We start from the raw sequence: 20,614 nt of genomic DNA, 5'->3' as shown, positions 1-20,614 counted from the left end.
CGTATTGAACATTATAAAGTAGATTTGTTATCTTTTTTGACGAAGGCGAAAAACGCTGGGTACCATGTTTGTGTCGGTCATCGCCGTATTGTGCAAAAAATGAAATAACAGCTCGGTTGTATAACCGGAAGCACGCAGCGAAAACATGAGATAGGACCACATTCTCTTAGCACACAACAGACAAGTATCGTCATTGTAGACTGTGATTCCGGAACACATGACTTTCGGATTTTGTCCTTGTAACTTCTTGTAGCCTTCATTAGTCAACAAAATCAATATTGTTCAGCTATATATCATACCTGAGTGGACATTGTAGCTCTCGATGCGAGCTGATGCAAGCAACATCAGGTTCTGGAGGATAGAATCTCTTGCTTGATTTGTCCCAATAAATAAATTAATGTTACTTATCTTCTGTTTGACAGGCGAATTTTTAAAATGCTGTAAAATATTTTATTATTTAGACAAGACTTTCGCTCCACTTACACCATCAAGTTGCAGCGAGAGAAAACAGTGTACTTTATTCATGCATCATAATCATTACATGCCAAAGATAACAATCTAAACATTAATCTCCCTCCCTCCCTCCCTCTCTCTCTGTCTCTCTCTCTCTCTCTCTCTCTCCCCAAAAAATGGTTCAGTTGGCTCTGAGCACTATGGGACTTAACATCTGAGGTCATCAGTCCCCTACAACTTAGAACAACTTAAACCTAACTAACCTAAGGACATCACACACATCCATACCCGAGGCAGGATTCGAACCTGCGACCGTAGCGGTCGCGCGGTTCCAGACTGAAGCGCCTAGAACCGCTCGGCCACAACGGCCGGCTCTCTCTCTCTCTCTCTCTCTCTCTCTCCCTCTCGCTCTTTATATCTCTGTCTCTGTGCTGTGTTTGTGTGTGTGTGTGTGTGTGTGTGTGTGTGTGTGTGTGTGTGTATGTGTATGTTTGTGCGTATGTGTGTGTGTTTGTGTGTGTTTTTCACACACATTTCATCTTGCCATCTCGCGCAGTATGCCAATTCGAGCTAACACCTACTTCGGTCGTTTCTGTAATCTGTTCCTGCTGGACCGACCATGAATCATATGCCTCCCCTTAAACTCAGATAAACAATCAACTCTGTCAAGCGACACGTTGCATACTAAAAAAAGGGAAAAGTCTGTGAGAATGATTTCTGGGCGTCAGTTATTACACAGTCAATGAGGATCAATACTTGGGAAAGTTATCTACCTGCTGAATTGATAACACTGGTCCAAATTAACCAGTGCACTTAGTAAGCACACACGCCAACAGGAAGAACACATTAATATGATTTACACGTACACACAAGAAAGGGGAATACAAGTAGTGAATATCGCGATAAATTAACTGCATCTTGAATCTATTATTCAGCAAGGAATGGATAAATTAAGAATGACAATCATCTCAGAAAGTCCTTCCCGCAAATGCATAATCGCTGTTGGCTGCGTCATAACTGCTCTGATCGTACCAGGAAACAAGGTATCGATTACGTGCCAAGGCCTAAATAACTTCAGGCCTGGGTGAGCCATCGAAAAGAGGTAATTTCAGATAGCATTATCTAACGAGGAAGCGAAGCGGAAAGCTAGTCATTCTCATCACCAGATAGCCCTAGCAGCGAGCTTTTCTTGCCAGACAAAGACTCAAAGCGACAAGGCCTGCTGGCAGCAGCAACAGCCCATCTCTCATTCGGTGACGAGCCGACTCTCAAACGCAGATCCACGCCACTCGTCTGAATGCGACTCTTCTCAGCTCTAACTCCAGAATAATGTCTTGTGTGATCGCTCTCAACCCCGAATTTCGCGCAAAAATACCCACAAACTTTCCTCCATCAAAGCCAAAGCCCGACCAATAACCACCCAATGAAATTTTAAGCAATAGCACCCCAACATTCCACCCAGAGGATATTTTTTCAGCTATCCCAGTGAGATGCTTTCTAGTGGCAGGAGAGAAAGAATTTTGCGGTTCACGTGGTTTTGCATCGGGACGAAACTATTTCTTCCCCACAGAAAGGAGAAAAACGTTAACAATAAGTGCTGCAAAGCTTTCCCACAATATACACTGATGAGCCTAAATGTTGTAACGAACTGCTTAATAATGTGTTGGCCTGCATCTGAGATGCAATACCGCAGTGATTCTGCGTAATATGGATTCGACAAGTCCTTTGTAAGTTTCCGGAGGTTTCTGACAACAGATATCTATACACATCTCACACTATCAAATTAATTGACTAATTAATCAAATAGACAAATTAATTACCCCTTCTCCATCCTGAGAAAGTATCCAGCTTCCCCCTCCCCTGCCACACTTCAGCATTCCAGCTCCCCGTCTGGAAATTGGCGGTAAAAAGGATTCAGTCTGTGCCGGAGTGGAAGGATCTGACGACAGAAAACTCAATTATATAAAAAAGCATATACTGTTTATTTATAAAATTCAATTCTCAAGGTTTGGGTCTCTCTTGCTCATCATTCTCTGCTGTATCGGAAGATGCTGGCCTTGTAAAGTACATCGAAAAGAAGTAATTAAATAGATCACTTGTTTCCGATCGGGCGAGGAATAACGTCACGAAATCGACGCCACCATAACTCACCACATGTAATTACACTGTTAAACATGTTTCACACGAATCGCAGGGCACTGCGGGCCCACGCTTTGATCTCTTCGCCAGGCTGCACCAATCGCTGGTGTCCGAGAGGTTGCGCTATGCCCGCCCATTAAATCGATGCCCTTTGTGTGCAGTCAGTTTTTTCCTTGCATCCTATTGGTGGATACTAGGGCTGGTATATTTGATGAGATTAGATCCTGCAACTGTCTGATTTCCAGACCCTTCTGAATTTTTCCCCTTGCCTCTTATTGGTAGATACAGGCACAGTTATTTCATTTAGTCCATTACATTGGAAGTAACTGAGAATTTCAAATCTGAGCTCAGTTTTATGCTATGTCCTTAAACAGACTGTGGGGGAGGGGGGGGGGAGTTGGACTGATGTGTGTGTTCTCAGTACCACAATTGGAACAATAAATTGATTGATAGGGAATTCGAAGTTGCGACTGGGTTTTTAAAGCACTATAGAATTCTTAAGTTGGTTCACTTCACTACATTCGAAAGGAGTAAGGAGGGTCTACTTCATGATAAGATAGAGACGACAACAAATACCACTGCAAGACAGAGTCCACTACGATGTATTGAGAAGCACTAAATGTAACACACTTAAACCACAATCCAATCCGTAACAGTTCTTCTCATGTCTAGATGTCGGAGATCGGTGAAACACTTGCACATCCCATTGCGCTCATGCCCTGATGTCCACATGTAGTGCGCCCATCCCCCATACACCTTCAGCTCCAACGCTCAGTGGTTGGAGAAAACTGCCATCACGACTGCAGTCGTAGTCGTGAACACACGTATACGCTAGAGTGCACCCCACCGACCATGAAGGGCATCTGGGGATGATTGGAGTGGCAGGAATTCGAATGTTATCAATACGACCAGAGCCAATACTTTGCAGTGATCGATATTGAATCGCTCAATTTTCCACAGAGAATACGTAAAACACGCCGATCATGGAGACAGCTTAATGTGTACTGAGTATTAGTTCGCTATTCAGCTATCCAGAGAATGCCGCCCTCGGAACTTGCTGCTGTAGCTACAGGCATGGACTGACTAGATGGCCGGATAGTTCTTTTATCCACCAATCGCGAGAGCCTTAAGCCAGAAACGTCGATTCGTTCTGGATACTGGCTACCTCTGCCATGCAACCAGACTCCAGGCAGAGCCGTCCTAGGGAACCAACCACATCCATGTCAAATTCATATCCCCCTTACAACTGAACATAGTCATATTAAATCTCGACACATACTTTTTAAGCCTGCTGATCACAGCGAATCTGTCACACATCCCCTACTAAGTCTCATACTTCACCAATAATTGAGTGCTGGTGGCACCTGTGTTGGTGTGAGCTGTCACCAGCACACCAGGCGGCAAAGAGGTTGCGAGAAGATCGATAGAAGGCACTGGAGCAAGTGAGCCTACCAGGCCAATGACAGACTCGCAAGAAACGCGTAGCCAACGCCCTCTCAGCTGACAGTATTTAGATCGCCGCCATGGTCCAGAGGGCCCCGTCAGTCATCCAGCGAATCAACGAGTCGAGTCATCTGTCGCACCCCAGTGGGAGTCGCGGTTGCAGTTAGCTCACACACTAGCTCAGAGTCAGTCAGTACCTAGCGACCAGAGTAGCGTACATAGCGGGACTTGTACTTCACCAGCAGTGATGCTAACGTGGACTGTAACAGAAGAGCTTGTACCACAACACCTGGTCTATCTTAAGTTGATTCCTGTTTGAGTTAATAAAGAACACTGATAATACATGCATGTAGTTGTGTTATAGAAAAAGGATACTGAACTTGTACTTCACCAGCAGTGATGCTAATGTGGACGATTACAGAAGAGCTTGTACTACAACACCTGGTCTACCTTAAGTACCTTCCTCTTTGAGTTAATAATGAACACTGTTAATACGTGCATGCAGTTGTATTACAGAAAGAGGACATCGGACACCAAACAACATCTCCTTGCTACTCACTCTACAAGCATACAGTGACAATGAGACGAGAAAAAGCACCAAACAATATTGAGTGAAAATCCGCTATGATGGACACGCTCCATTTGTTTTTCTTTCGAGTGGTACCAGCGTGTCTTAATAAGAGAGACATATTCGTCTTATAAATGATCAGTCATTAAAACCACGATCGCAACGACTATGTTACTGGCACCATGCATTAATAGTGGTCTTGGTTCCACAGGTACACGCAGGTATCACTAACGATATCCATGCTAAAAACTATACATGCTTTATAAATCGAAGTATTGTATTGCTTCCGAATGAAGTGGTCTTCCACACAAATACCGCGATATTTAATGTAGATGGTTATAGTGGGGTTGTGTACTAACAGACCGAAAGTGCTGGCGAGCAATTTAAGCTCGTAATAAAATCACATTTCTCATCGAATTTAGAAAGTGATTCGGCTAAGGAACGTGGTATTAAGCCGATATTTGCAACTCCTTTGTGCCACTGCTAGATATTTCCCACGATAAAAACACAGTATTTGTAATGCATTCTATCTCAATATCACGTAGACAGTGTAACAGATGTTCTGCAACTTATCCATGAGGTTATACGTGAGGGAAGATGATGGTTGATTGAGAATGATCACATACAGTAGATGGTGGGCTATGTGCGGAATCACTATCAGAAATCATCGCTAGGTTGAAGTCATAAGAAATATACAAAATCCTACGACCAATACACCGGCTTTTCGGATCAACAGTGTTATGCTTTCTGGTAGAAATCCTGTCTGCGATTTGGAATCAAGTCTCTCCATTCAACCAAACACTTGTATTGGATCCTATGGATATGTCTTTTCATGATTACAGCCGCCAGTGAAGCATACTCGTGCCACCCTCATATCCAAAAATGAGTCTTTCCATGACCTCAAACAGAAAAACTCCAGTGTGGTTTTAGACAGTCTCTCTGCATCTTGTAACTGTTCCTCAATCTCTGCTCTGGCCTCCCTGCAGCACTGTGGATGTGATTGTTCCAATTTAAGTTGGAACTGACCAGAAGTCATAGCATCCTGTGGAAAAACAGGAGGAGCTGAGTTAGTGCAACAGGACCATGTTTGGACCACTCGTTGGAAACACACTGTCGTAGCTCCATGAACCGTGTACAATGTGTGAGGCCAGCGCCAAAAGAAGCTTTCTCATACCCCGTAAGGTAGTAGAAAAGACAGTGTGAGCAGTTACAGTGGTGTTTCTCATCAAAAAAATTAGGAAGACTTCGCATCATACAGGAACTGGAAAAAGGATTGTAATGCATTTCCAAACAACTTTCAGTTACTGCAGTCTAAAAAAGATCTGTGTTTCTCAGGGTCCACTCATGTCTGTCACCGAAATATTCTCTCTATCCTCATTAATTTGTTCCATCCAACACAGAAAAACTGTGAACTATAAAAACTTCGCTAATGTCACGTTGTAGAAAACTCAACAATATACTACTGTATCCCTCTCTTCTGATGTACCGAAAGCAAATTCCGTCTGGGTGCTGACACTGAGCATATGTGACGATCTTGTTAAATATACAGATATTGGTATAGTAGTATCGAACTGTACTCAAATGTCACTTCAAACCACAGAATGGGTCACGGGTGGCTCCCATGACCAGGAGTAAACCTGATTTAGCGTTCAAACGTGATGTGCCACGCATTATATCCAGAGCAATGTTCAGCTGCGGATGCACAATATGCCATGTCTGGGATCGGGTTTGACAGTGAATCCACTGCTTGTTATATCTGCAGCAATGTTCAGAGGCAGATCCACAACACATTATGTCCAGGATAGGTTTCAAAGGTGGATCTACCATATGTTACAACCGGAGACGTGTTCTATGTCCAATGGTGAATCCACCAGCAGGAGGACTGGGTCATGGGTGCCACCCGCAATATCCACATAGACACAAGACATACAGGAAACAGAGTAAATGCATTGTAATTATAGAATATGTGATTGGAACTCACTGGATACATTCGAGTACAGTGCTGTACTGTACTGCCCAGCCAGGAAAATAGTGCATTTGCGTCAGGTGTTGAAAACTGTACTATATTTACAAGCAATTTTAGAATACATGGCGAGAAGTGACGCCATGTCGCATGGGCAAAAGTGACACAAAATAGATAAAATTACGAAAATTGACGGAACACACATGTAAATTGAGGGAAAATATGCGAAAGCGGGGAAATTAAGGGGGAACAAGGGAGTACATGCATGTCTTCTGCTTGGTTGCGGGGAAACTCTTGTACATACGAACGATTATGTCATAGCAAGAGCAATACGAGATAAAATTTACATGGAAACACCAGAAACCAGGGAAATAGTCATTTTTCGTCGACAACGATAAGACGACTGGAACAGAATGTTTAATGTATATATCGCGTGTTGGCCCTGTGCCAGACTGTTTAGGTGTTTTAAACCCCAACAAACAGTATTTACGATGTGCTCCTCTGTACTTTCCATCAGTCACAACCATGTGGTGTCAGCTAACAAATACCTTACACGACAGTTGCTGTATGGTCTTTTTAACAACATTCTACTGTACATCTGTTGAGGTAATAGCAGGTTGCCTGCTGTCTTTGATGCTTACCTGGAGAGAAAAAAAAACATCTGCCACTAATCTGACATTGATCTGCATTAAAGGATGATAGAAAGTAGATAAAGTGATCAGTTGTGAGAGGTTGTAACAAGGAGATGTTGCTGCAGCTCATTTATCATGCATTTAGCCTTTTTTTTTTCATTGCTCCCTCAAGGTGCATGAGTTGTGTGGTATAACTTGCGATCGACTCGTACACAACTGCGTGTTCTGTGAGTGGCTTAGAGTGCTATCTAACTGCAACTGTTAACAGCAAACCTCTGTATACCACAGTCAGCACAGGACTTCCAACACATGTGTGATGAATCATGTCCATCAGAGGAAAACATATTCCAACAGCCTCCTCTAGACGAATGAAGATTTACGTAAACCACTTCATGTCTCTGCCACATCTTGGACATAAATCGAGTCTCCAGTTTCATAACTGCAGTGATTCTAACCAAGTGACAGATGTTTGTGACGTACTGCAAACCTATTTATTCATTTGCTTGACGGCTGTCCTGTTTACGGAGTTATTCTGGGAGTAATTTCAGATGTCAAACACCGCTGCTATGCGTTTCTCTATTTTCTTGTAAGGGGCGTTCTTCATTGCTGACTATCATTTTATTGAACTGATGCGAACATACCATCATTTCTGAACTATGTGTTTCTTTGGTGTAGAAGGAAGCTGTTTTATCATTTTAGTTTCTCATGTAGTGAGTGGGATCGAAACCTTGTAGGGTTAATATATATATTAGATGTTGGAACTATATGTACAGCATTAGGCTATTAAGAGTGTTGCATTCTGCATGACTTAGATTTTGGAAATCATGTGGCTTTAACATTATAGTGTGTTTAAATGCAGTACCATACAACCTTAAGCGTGCATGTGTTTATGTTCTACAATCACTTCTCTCTTACTAATACCTTCTTGCTACTAACCCTAGACACTAGAACAATAGAATCGATTGCACTTTATTTACGTAAAATGCTTCAAACTCCTTCTCTCTGAAGCTCTATCATGCATAAACCACATATTTCTTCTTAACCATCTCTTACATCTTCACAACACTGTCATATGTACTATACGCCGGCAAAGGGTGCTAATCTCCTCGACATGCACACATCTAGAGAGATCTCTTGAACTTGGAAGGGTGCCATAAGACTGATACGGAGTAGTCCTGTCTGAACAGTTGTTACAGACTCAGGTCGCTCTGTTGCTTCACAAAGCATGGACTGTAGAGGGTGTAGTACCCTCCTACTTGTGATCAGCTACAAATTAAATTGTCGACAGTACTGCATGGACAGTTGGTCAAAGACAATGCGAAAAAGTCTTTCAATCTCCAACTTTAAGAATGCGAGAATACTCTGTGACTCTCATCCACATAGGGGGAGGTGGGCAATCTTAATCGTAAAGTACATATGATCGAAGTGCTAGAAATATGAAGATAACCTAACTCTATCGATATAGGACGCTTTCTAGTATACTTTGGTGTATACGTTCGAGAATTAACCGAGAATGGCACTCAGAAATTGGGAAGCATGCTGCCATGTCACTGGTCGGCGTTGAAATTACGGAAAAACTGGTGATATTGTTAAAACTGATCGCATTATCAACTGTGGTGCTTAATACAGTACATTGTCCCATACAGACAGTATCTTTTTCATGCCATCTGTCCACTGATATGCTGTCGATTACTACACAATGATTGACTGACACCACTTTTTTGAGATGGAGAGAGTTTTGGTGGGAGCAAAACATTACAGGGATGGCCAGCATCAAAATAGTGAATGTGTACAAGGTTGCAATATAAGAAATTAATGTACTTGGTTTCTATGAAATGGAACACCTAGACATCTGCTACCTCATCATTGTGAAAGATGAGATTAAATATAGAGGTAATATGATCCTTAGGCAGCTATTTGGAAACGCTCCACAATCCCGCAAACTCTTCTAGTTTCTGCGATAATGTTGGAAGCTGAAGAAATGAATTAAAATTTGTACCACAGCTAACTAGCAGAAAAACTGACCATTACACCACCACAGCACTATTGCCAACAATGCTGCACTAACTACCCAAGATGAATGCTCCCCCCCCCCCCCCCCCCCCCAACACAAACCTCAGTTCATTTCCCCAGCTTATTTACTTCAAAAATCTTTCAGTTTCCATAGATTACAATGCCCTCTGCATATTGGTCAATAAGAAACACCACCTCTGTCTTCTATTTCAACCACCCTGTGTGTTGTGGGAGTAGCATAATTTACACTATGTGATGTCAAGCTTTCTGTGAAAGCCATTGGATCTAAACTTGTTAAAAGTCGGTTTAGCATCTGACACAGATCTCGAAATCGTGGTGGAAAAACAAAATGTACTGCAGTGCGTAAAGCTCTAGCTATACACTGCCTGGATGTGTTACAGCTGAAAAAGAATGTATCAAACTGCTTATGAAAGAACAACATAGGGTGTTGTGTCTAGGAACCCCGCATATCTGGTTCACTAGACAAACAATCGAACAACTCGTATTAATGAGTTTTATTACAACAAGACAAGTACAAATACTTGACATTGATCTGAAAAATCTTGTAGTCCTTTATAGATGATCACCCACAAGTGCAATTACACAGATGTGTCATAAGCAAAGGGCGACATACAAAATAATCTGTCTTCTTCAGAAGACAAACACAAGTAACACTTTTGGTCCTAGCGACCGCTACTAGCAAAAGACTGTCAACTGAATTGCGGCAACTACCGAACACTAACTGCGCTTTATAGAGATTGCTAATGAAGGCTACGATGCATCGGCTAACGAAGGGGCTAATATTGAAGCTGCTATCGAAGTGGGCTGTCACCAGTCGGGCGCGGCGCTTATGTCGTCTTCACCTAGGGGCCACCGCTGTCGCATTGTCGTCCTGGAAGAAGGTCAGTCAGTGTGTAAGACTGACCTCTTCTCACAGCCTTCTCTTCTCTATCGTTCCCGACTGGCGTGCCAGCACTGACTATACCCTGTAACGTAGGGTGCCTCACTTGCGATTGATAATCTGTGGCATATGGTCCTCCTATAATATGGGCGGTGAAACTTTACACTGATTTGTGCAAGCGACTTCAATCACAGACCACCTGCTCCAGTGTATCAATACCTGTATATTTAATATGATCACCACGTATGCTCAGTGTCAGCACCCAGATGGATTTTTTTTTCTTTTTTGTTTGTCAGAACAGAGGGACGGCAGTAATATCCTATCGATTTCTCTACCGGGAGACGTTAGCAAAGTTTTCATAATTCGTACTTTTTCTGTGGTGGATGGTACAAAATAATGAGGATAGAGAGAATATTTGGGTGACAGACATGAATGCACCCTGAGGGACGCAGATCTATTTCGGACTGCAGTATCTGTATGTAGTTTGGAAACACACTGCAGTGCAGTAGCAAAATCCTCGTCCTTCTTCCAGGTCCCATATGATGTGAAGTATTCCTAATTTTACTGATAAGAAACACCACCGTAACTGCTCATACTGTCTTTCTTACTACCTCGTGTTGCATGAAAAACCTTAGTTTGGCGCTGGCTTGGTTCAAAATGGTTCTGAGCACTATGGGACTCAATTTCTGAGGTCATCAGTCCCCTAGAACTTAGAACTACTTAAACCTAACTAACCTAGGGACATCACACACATCCATGCCCGAGGCAGGATTCGAACCTGCGACCGCAGCGGTCTCGCGGTTCCAGACTGTAGCGCCTAGAACCGCTCGGCCACTAAGGCCGGCATGGCGCTGGCCTTACACACTGTACACAGTTGGCAGAGCTATGACAACATGTTCCAATTTTCAGCAAGGGTCAAAACACGGCCCTGTTGCATTAACTCAGCTCGCCGTGTTTCCCAGAAGGAGGTAGATACGGCGCTCTCCGACTTCCGCTCAGTTTCGACTTATACGTGGAAGCGATGGCGGAACAGAGATTGAGCAACAGTTGCAGGTTGCAGAGGGACTGTAATTGTCCACTGGACCTTACAAACTCTATAAGTGTATTGAGTGGAATGGGTGCCAAATTGAAACCGTGTAGCCAAATAGCTGCCTTGTAATTTCACTTGATTAAAGACCAATTTAATGTTAACATCTTTTGCCTCACCATATATGAGTAATTCAGAATTAGAATCAGTCAACTCATACAATAACGTGAAAGATTTATTGATGAATGGGACACTAAGCTAATAAACAATATGTTTTAAGTTCCTTCTGTCTGTGCCAGGACACTTCGTTTTTTCTGTGTGAACTGTACCAGTAGTCGCTGTTCGGCAAAACACATATTCCGAGTCATATAAAGACAGTCGCTCGGGATTTTGGTGCGTATTACCTCCTACAGTATCAACAGGTTGTTCCATCTCTAAAGTGTCAAAATTGTAGAGTCTCTAAAGGACATTAAACTTAGTATGAGGTTAATCCCAAAAGTAAGGTCTTCTATTTTTTTATAAGTACGTAGACCTGTTTATTTCTACAATGGTTTATATCAGTTTACACCTTGAAAATTTAGCTATTTTTCGACATAATCACCATTTCTGTCGATGCATTTTTGTAGACTCTGTGGCATGGGAACAGGTGATAGTCACTGGGTGCCAAGTCAGGACTATAGGCTGGGTGGGTGATTAATGTTTCACTGAAACTGTTGCAGGAGAGAAACGGTTTGCCGAGCGATGTTTGGGCGAACGGTGTCATGGAGAATGTGTACGCCCTTACTCAACATTCCTCTTCTCCGGTTCTGAATTGCCCGTTTGAGTTTTTTCAGAGTCTCACAGTACCTGTCAGCGTTAATTGTGGTCCCATTGGGAATAAAGTCGACCAACAATATCCCTTTCCGATCCCAAGAAACGGTTGTCATGACTTTACCGGCAGACTGTGTATGTTTAAATTTCTGTGGCTTTGGCGAAGAAGGATGCCGCCACTGGCGTAATTGTTGCTTGGTCACAGGTGTAAAGTGGTATGCCCAGGTTTCGTCACCCGTGACAATTGAGTCCAGAAAGTTGTCCTGTTCGGCTGCAAGGCGGTGAAGAAATGCACGGGAAGCATCAACTCGTAGCCGCATTAGGTCCTCAGTCAGCATGCGTGGCACCCATCTTGCGCACACCTTCCGGTAGTTCAATGTTTCCGTTAAAATTCTGTGAGCGGTGCTTCGGGAAACCTCAAAAACCAAAGTGCAGAGATCATCCAGGGTGATAAGCCGATCTTCGCGTATGCTTTGCTCAACCTTCAACACTTCCTCAGAAATTGTCGGTCTCCCACTCCTTTGTTCGTCTTGAATTTCGGTCCGACCAGCTGCAAACTCTCTACACCACTGACGAACATTTTTGACCTCCATGCACGATTCACCATACACTTTTGTCAATTGGCGATGGATTTCAATCAGCGCAGTGCCCTTTGCGTTCAAAAACCGAATAACTGCTCGCAATTCGCACTTGGCAGTAACATCCAACGGGAGCTGAATTCTCAACGGGTCCCAAGCCAAGACTGAACGCCTCAGCGCGGCGTGCTCATGTTTACACACAGCGCGTGAAGCACTCTTCATAACAGTGTCACCAACTGCCACATAAACATAGTTCTGTACTTGCAAAATAAATAGGAGACGTTACTTTTGGTATTACCCTCGTATTTTGAGATGAGGACCTACGATCGACGGTTCGAGGCCTTGAATTAACCATTTCCAGGCCGATGTTCAAACACTACCTTGTAAACAATATACAATGATCTGCTGTGCACCCACAGCATGTTCCTTTTCTACAGGTTTACATAAAGTCGTAGGTGTAAGAAATGCCAGCAGGAAACGAAGGGGATCTAGTTGGCAGGGTCTCACAATTTTCAGGACTGTTGTGTCCGCATGCATGGGGAAGGATATGAAGAGTTGTTACAATTTTTCGTTAGTTATCTCGGCATTAGGTCACACATGTGGTCTCGTTACTGACTTGAACTTATATCCAAGTCACCAACAAAAACGAATAGAAAACACTAAATTACAAATGAAATTAAGTTCTACACATAACAACACGCGTTTGAGTAAGTTACACAGTAACAAGTCAGCTTAAAGGGCTCGGAGAAGCGTTGGCAATATAAACATGTAGTATCTGTGCTCTAACTGATGAGAGCGCTGTGTACAGTTGCTATGCTCTTAAGTTGCTGTTGTGAGATATGCTTGTTTATACAAATAAAAATCTAAATATTCTTTTTCGCCCACTGATTCCTCGTCCCAAAGTATTCAGTTTAAGATCCTTAACCATCAAAGTAATATTGATACTGAAAGTTTGAGACACATTGTACTACCCCAGCATTTTCTTTAAGGACTGAATTAAGTGTATACACTATCTTATCATTTTTTAGTGGACATTAATATCGGATTTCTCCACGCTTCGCCTTTATGACTGCTTGAACTTTGCAGGGGGCACTTTCAATGAGGTGAATGACTGTGGAAAAATGTCTGTCCATTCTTCCTTAAGAGCCGAAACCAGCTAAGGTAGCAACTTTGAAGGACTCTGGAGCGGAGCCGACGAACTAACTTATCACAAAGGTTTTGCTTTGGGCTCAGGTTGCGACTCTGGGCTGGCCAGTCCGTTTCAGGAATGTTTTAGAACCAAAAACAATTACCTCACAGAAGCTGCTTTATTACAGAAATGTGTGGCTTATGAGGAGATGCTAGACCCTTACACCACATTCTTTTTGACTGGCTACACACAGTCATGGTGTTAGCCGGCCGAAGTGGCCGTGCGGTTAAAGGCGCTGCAGTCTGGAACCGCAAGGCCGCTACGGTCGCAGGTTCGAATCCTGCCTCGGGCATGGATGTTTGTGATGTCCTTAGGTTAGTTAGGTTTAACTAGTTCTAAGTTCTAGGGGACTAATGACCTCAGCAGTTGAGTCCCATAGTGCTCAGAGCCATTTGAACAGTCATGGTGTAGCACTATGGAACTCACAATTGATTTCATAAGATTTTTTATAACGATCCTCCACTACGATCGATGATTCTCGTGCGTCAGTGCGTAAGGACTGCCTGGTCTTGATATACACTACTGGCCGTTAAAATTGCCACACCACGAAGATGACGTGCTACAGACGCGAAATTTAACCGACAGGAAGAAGATGCTGTGATATTCAAATGATTAGCTTTTCAGAGCATTCACACTAGGATGGCGCCGGTCGCGACACTACAACGTGCTGACATGAGGAAAGTTTCCAATCGATTTCTCATGCACAAACAGCAGTTGACAGGCGTTGCCGGGTGAAACGTTGTTGTGATGCCTCGTGTAGGGAGGAGAAATGCGTACCATCACGTTTCCGACTTTGATAAAGGTCGGATTGTAGCCTATCGCGATTAAGGTTTATCGTATCGCGACATTGCTGCTCGTGTTGGTCGAGATCCAATGACTGTTAGCAGAATATGGAATCGGTGGGTTCAGGAGGGTAATACGGAACGCCGTGCTGGATCCCAACGGCCTCGTATCACTAGCAACGAGATGACAGGCATCTTATCCGCATGGCTGTAACGGATCGTGCAGCCACCTCTCGATCCCTGAGTCAACAGATGGCGACGTTTGCAAGCCAGCAACCATCTGCACAAACAGTTCGACGACGTTTGTAGCAGCATGGACTATCAGCTCGGAGACCATGGCTGCGGTTACCCTTGATGCTGCATCACAGACAGGAGCGCCTGCGATGGTGTACTCAACGACGAACCTGGGTGCACGAATGGCAAAACGTCATTTTTTCGGATGAATCCATGTTCTGTTTACAACATCATGATGGTCGCATCCGTGTTTGGCGACATCGTGGTGAACGCACATTGGAAGCATGTATTCGTCATCGCCATACTGGCGTATCACCTGGCGTGATGGTATGGGGTGCCATTGGTTACACGTCTCGGTCACCTCTCGTTCGCATTGACGGAACTTTGAGCAGTGGACGTTACATTTCAGATGTGTTACGACCCGTGGCTCTACCCTTTATTCGATCCCTGCGAAACCCTACATTCTAGCAGGATAATGCACTACCGCATGTTGCAGGTCCTGTACGGTCCTTTCTGGATACAGAAAATGTTCGACTGCTGCCCTGGCCTGCACATTCTCCAGATCTCTCACCAATTGAAAACGTCTGGTCAATGGTGGCCGAGCAACTGGCTCGTCACAATACGCCAGTCACTACTCTTGATGAACTGTGGTATCGTGTTGAAGCTGTGTGGGCAGCTGTACCTGTACACACCATCCAAGCTCTGTTTGATTCAATGCCCAGGCGTATCGAGGTCGTTATTATGGCCAGAGGTGATTGTTCTGGGTACTGATTTCTCAGGATCTATGCACTCCAATTGCGTGAAAATGTAATCACATCCCAGTTCTAGTATAATATATTTGTCCAATGAATACCCGTTTATCATGTGCATTTGTTCTTGGTGTAGCAATTTTAATGGCCAGTAGTGTAGATGTGATTCTTCCTTCGGGTTTCACTTCACGATCACATCACCAACAGTGGCCTTGGACAGCTTTAAAAGGGTTGAAATTTCCCTTACCGATTTATTACTCAGGTGATATCCAATGAGCAGTCCACGTTCGTAATCGCTGAGCTTTCCTCACCTAACGATTCTGCTGTTACTATTTCTCTGCTGACAACGCAATACTCCTCACCTTCTTTTATACTGGCTTCTCGTGACGTGTAGCGGTCAGTTCCGCATTACATGCGGGTGTCCGGTTACATTTAATTAGCTAGTGCACACGAGTGCGTGAAATGTGGGGAGAGGCATGTATTACACACAGCTATTCTGATCTCTCTGGCACTGTTACAGTTTTCTCTTCTCTTCTGTGACAGGTCCTAGAATACTGCAGCGAAGCGTCCTCACTCAAATGTCAAACTGCGAAAACTGGTCTTATTTTTATATTGAGGAAGATGTAGAAGAACGAAGAGCGAGATTCTGGAGGAAGGTGAGAGAAGGAAGTAGATTGGCAAGGAAGGGGAGGGGTGTGTAGAGGAGAAGGGAGACGAGGGGAGGGGAAGGTTCCCGTAATACTCTCTCATTTAGCAGCCAAAGCTGTTGTGTTGCCAAAATTGTGTCCCAGCATATTCTTGTCGCGATACCACGACGTATTTACTGGTCAGATAATACGTAATTATCGCTCTCTCTCTACATACACGCAAACACGTACACACTCAATGCAGGAAAGAAAAAATAGAAAAGCGAAGCCCTGTTTTTAAGTGTTCCTTCATACAGGAAGATCAAAGAGTACTTCCCCAGTTTAACTATTGCGCCGTTGCAAATATGGGCGATATACAGTATGTTATATGGTCTGGGAAAGCCTTAGTTCCATGTTAGAACTCATTTTCTGCAACTCTGCATAGTTCAGTCCTTGGAGAATACTCTACCAGACCTGCTGGAAGATATGTCTCCATCAGCACTGCGAAACATGTACTTCATGCACTACGGATCTCCTTTTCATTTTAGTGTTAATGACTGTAGCCAGATAATTAGCAGATTCCTTAACAGATCGATAGAAAGAGATGGACTAGTTTCCTGGCGTTAACGTTCTCCAGTTTTAGATTCACTGGACTTTAGAAAGCTCTTGTGTATCGAAACATCGGTGCAAGATGCAGGATTCTTCGTGCCCGCATTGTAGAATGCTACAAACACGGCGACAGCATACGTTCTGTTAGATGAATACATCAGCATATCTGGGACTTGTTGAAGCGCCGGGTTGATGCACGTGAGTTCACGGCGCAAAATATTAGTCACCCCTTTAAAATAGCAAACTCGTCGTCTAAGCGGACAGTTCAACGTGTGTTCGGGGAATATCATAACATTCACAGCCATGTAACTCATCGTAAGAACAGTGGTCGCAAAAGGATGCCAGTTGGTAAGGCTCGGACACGAGCATCATGCCATGTCAATGACGATCTGTTTCAAGCTCGACAGTAATTGCTGCTGTCTGTAAAAGTAGATCCATCCCTACTAATTTCCGGGCGAACATTGCGAAGGGAACTGCATACAATCTACATATACATCTACATCCGTACTCTGCAGACCACAGTGCAGTGCATGGCGGAGAAGACATCCCATTGTACCAGTTATAAGGGCTTTTTCCCGTTCCATGGCAGGAATGACTGTTTAAATGCCTCGGTGCATGCTGGAATTAACCTAACATGCTCCTCATGATATTTACGGGACTGATGTGAAGAGAGTTGTAGTGTATTCTCAGATTCACCACTTAAAGTTGGTTCTAGAAACTTAAGAAGTAGGCTTTAATGGGATTGTTTCAAGAGCCTGGCACAGATCAAAAGAACCCGTGACCATTCTTGCTCCTCTTCTCTGTATACGTTCAATATCCCCTGTTAGCCGCGTATTCTTTATGGGTCTCACACGCTATAGCAATATTCTAGGATGAGACGAGCGAGTGATACGTAACAAATCTCCTTGGTAGACCGATTTCGTTCCCCAGTGTTCCGCCAATCAACAGAAGTCTGCTGCCTACTTTACCCACGACTGAGCATACGTGATTCTTCCATTTCATGTCCCTGCAAAGTGTTACGCAAGGATATTTGTATGAGTTTGCCGATTCCATATGTGACTCGTCGATACTGTAGTCGAAGAATGTAAGTTTTTTTTCGTTTTGTGAAGTGGACAGTTTTACGTTTCCGAACACTTAAAGCAAAAAGCCAATCTGTGAACCACTTTGAAATTTTATGTAAGGTGGCTATAATTTCGCACCTTACAAGAACTCATCCACATACTTTGCCGTTATCTACAAACACAATTAGGTATCATGTGATAGGTTGTACATCGTATATACACTCCTGGAAATTGAAATAAGAACACCGTGAATTCATTGTCCCAGGAAGGGGAAACTTTATTGACACATTCCTGGGGTCAGATACATCACATGATCACACTGACAGAACCACAGGCACATAGACACAGGCAACAGAGCATGCACAATGTCGGCACTAGTACAATGTATATCCACCTTTCGCAGCAATGCAGGCTGCTATTCTCCCATGGAGACGATCGTAGAGATGCTGGATGTAGTCCTGTGGAACGGCTTGCCATGCCATTTCCACCTGGCGCCTCAGTTGGACCAGCGTTCGTGCTGGACGTGCAGACCGCGTGAGACGACGCTTCATCCAGTCCCAAACATGCTCAATGGGGGACAGATCCGGAGATCTTGCTGGCCAGGGTAGTTGACTTACACCTTCTAGAGCACGTTGGGTGGCACGGGATACATGCGGACGTGCATTGTCCTGTTGGAACAGCAAGTTCGCTTGCCGGTCTAGGAATGGTAGAACGATGGGTTCGATGACGGTTTGGATGTACCGTGCACTATTCAGTGTCCCCTCGACGATCACAAGTGGTGTACGGCCAGTGTAGGAGATCGCTCCCCACACCATGATGCCGGGTGTTGGCCCTGTGTGCCTCGGTCGTATGCAGTCCTGATTGTGGCGCTCACTTGCACGGTGCCAAACACGCATACGTCCATCATTGGCACCAAGGCAGAAGCGACTCTCATCGCTGAAGACGACACGTCTCCATTCGTCCCTCCATTCACGCCTGTCGCGACACCACTGGAGGCGGACTGCACGATGTTGGGGCGTGAGCGGAAGACGGCCTAACGGTGTGCGGGACCGTAGCCCAGCTTCATGGAGACGGTTGCGAATGGTCCTCGCCGATACCCCAGGAGCAACAGTGTCCCTAATTTGCTGGGAAGTGGCGGTGCGGTCCCCTACGGCACTGCGTAGGATCCTACGGTCTTGGCGTGCATCCGTGCGTCGCTGCGGTCCGGTCCCAGGTCGACGGGCACGTGCACCTTCCGCCGACCACTGGCGACAACATCGATGTACTGTGGAGACCTCACGCCCCACGTGTTGCGCAATTCGGCGGTACGTCCACCCGGCCTCCCGCATGCCCACTATACGCCCTCGCTCAAAGTCCGTCAGCTGCACATACGGTTCACGTCCACGCTGTCGCGGCATGCTACCAGTGTTAAAGACTGCGATGGAGCTCCGTATGCCACGGCAAACTGGCTGACACTGACGGGGGCGGTGCACAAATGCTGCGCAGCTAGCGCCATTCGACGGCCAACACTGCGGTTCCTGGTGTGTCCGCTGTGCCGTGCGTGTGATCATTGCTTGTACAGCCCTCTCGCAGTGTCCGGAGCAAGTATGGTGGGTCTGACACACCGGTGTCAATGTGTTCTTTTTTCCATTTCCAGGAGTGTATAAATGTCTAAAGGAGACTGACATTGTCACGTACGTCTTGTAAATAATTGTTAACGCTTATTGCATGAAAGATGACGCAGTGTCTTTATTATAAAAACGGCGCAGTGAATGATTGCCTATACTAGTACAGGTTGGAACGACAGTGGAGGTGAAACATCAGGCAGAACTCAAGCTCTGGGTGGAAAGCCCTCACAAGTGTTGGTCCTGCTTAAACACAGGAAGTAGCTAGACAGACGTCGTGGCACATGAGCTCTGGAGCACAATAGGGTGACGGCCGGCCGCTATTGTAGTAGGGGCCGGAAGGATAACCGGATAATACTTCCGAACGCTGAAAATCTTGGACGCAGGTGAGAGGAACGAAGAAGCGGCACCTCGGAAACCACGCAGGCTGGGTTATTTCCAAGGATATTTATTCAGTAGTGTACCAGTGTACTACTATAGGTTTTTCCTCGCAAACTTTCTGCGCTAGACGACAAAAGACTAAAATATGGTTGGTCGGCGTTCGAAAGAATCTGTTGAGAGGAAGAATATTCCGTGGTTCCGGGAATATGATTCGTTTTCGGAATTACGATGGTGGGGAGTCAAGCCTTGCTGGGAAGCCAGCGCTCGAGAGACGAGGTCTTCCGTTGTGAGCGCCCGTGTATGACGGTCGCTCGATATCAGCTTTTGTTGGCACAGACGGACTTGCTGTCTGCTCTCGGTAGAGTTAGAATAGTTAGGAACCTTGCGAACCTATACGATTCTGGACTTCATCTACAGGTTGGAAGTCGTTGTTGAGTACGCAGCTTTCAGTAATTGAGAGCATTTCGTCTGCCTATACTGAGGTTGAGACGTTATCTGAACTCCGTCCTTGTGGTTGGTAGTTCGCGTTTCTCGTCTGTAGAACACAAAGAGGAGAACAGTATTAGAGTAGATTAGTCAGAGGCCGTCCTTCTGCCGTCCTAGTGTTTGAAAAAGTTTATTTGTGGCTGGAGTTCTTCCATCGTCGCAAACGAGTACGAGAACCATCACTTCGACGCACCGAACGCAGTACATACGGTGATATCGCAAATTGCTTCGGCTTATTAGGGCTGTGATCACGTTAATTTATTTCCACTGAGGTTCCACACCACCGTAGACCATCGTTGAAAGTAGTGTCTTCTAGTGTTTGATATGTAGATGATGTCAGTCATTTCACGTTATTGATATTAGAAC

This window comes from Schistocerca serialis, chromosome 9 (assembly GCF_023864345.2).
Source record: "Schistocerca serialis cubense isolate TAMUIC-IGC-003099 chromosome 9, iqSchSeri2.2, whole genome shotgun sequence".
NCBI lineage: Eukaryota > Metazoa > Arthropoda > Insecta > Orthoptera > Acrididae > Schistocerca > Schistocerca serialis.
The sequence above is the reverse complement of the archived record's forward strand: the minus strand, read 5'-3'. Positions refer to the sequence as shown.